Genomic DNA, 1,338 nt, shown 5'->3' on the forward strand with positions numbered 1-1,338 from the left:
GTACTTGTTGATATGTACAAATTTCATTTCGCACATTTCTAACACAATGTATGCCATGTCTTTTGCTCCATGAATTGCATTTCAAACTTTTGACTCTGTATGCCATGTCTTATGTTGGTCTAGTGAATATTCAGTTTAGTGAACTTTCAGTTAAGTGACCTGTTTCCTTCGGTCCCTTGAAGTTCACTCAAGTGAGAGTTCACTGTATATGCCGCTGTGATATATATGCCGCTGTATATGCCGCTCAAAGCGCCTAAAACGTACAGAAGCTCAAAAAAGATGTTTGAAGCTGCACAAGAAGCCGCCAAGCCTTTCAAGCCGCGAAAGTGATCCGGAACACCCGTTCACCGGTGCAGCTGTTTCGACAACCAGAGAGCGGTTTCAATCACGTGTATTAGGACTTGGTGGGACCTCTTCCGCCCTTCCAAGGTTTCAGATACCTCTTCACCTGTGTCGACCGGTACTCAAGGTGGCCTGAGGCGACGCCGTTACTAGGCATCACTGCCGAAACGTGCGTTTCGCGGTATGGTTGCCCCTTGCGCATAGCTACTGACCGAGGCCGACAATTCCAAAGTTCGCTTTTTTCTGCCCATGGCGAGGCTGCTCGGCACACGCCTTCGTAACACCACGGCTTACCACCCACCGAGCAACGGCATGGTCGAGCGTCTCCACCGACGGCTGAAGACGTCGTTGACCGCAACGCTCGACTGGCAGCACTGGGTGGAAGGGCTACGTATAGTACTACTGGGGCTGCGAACAACAATGGCAAAAAATGGGCAACCGCAAAACTGAAGCATGATGTTTACAAATCCACACCCTAGTACGACAGCGTATTTAGCACTTCTGTAAACTGTTTATGCGAAAGGATTTTGAGCGTACAAATGTTGTATGCGAGCTGCGGTGAAATTTTTGCAATGTTTATGTACGATTTCGAAACCTGATATTCTCAAATTTCCGGTATATTTTACACTCCTGTATAATGCATAAAATTCGATCGCATTAGATGTGTCAATGGAAACAATGTAAAATGGTCAGGCCGTTTTAATGACACCCATTCTTTTCCGAGTCCACCTCTTTTTTGTCCAATGAACCTCTCTCGCCGCTTTCTGGGGCCCATCCCGGTGATGGCGCGGTCACGCAGACATTTTTTGCCGCAGACGCGTTTGCGAATGTAAACTTTGTATGCGCCCGTTGTTCACTGGGAATGTGCCAATCTGTATGTGCATTGGGGCCATTGGCTTTGTGTCACTTACTCATACTTGTTGCATTTAAGGACAAATTCATATCTTTCTGGGTGAATGAAGCTTAATCTTCGTATTGACACGTGCAAATATTTAT

The sequence above is a fragment of the Dermacentor variabilis genome, chromosome 10 (genome assembly GCF_050947875.1).
Source record: "Dermacentor variabilis isolate Ectoservices chromosome 10, ASM5094787v1, whole genome shotgun sequence".
Lineage (NCBI taxonomy): Eukaryota > Metazoa > Arthropoda > Arachnida > Ixodida > Ixodidae > Dermacentor > Dermacentor variabilis.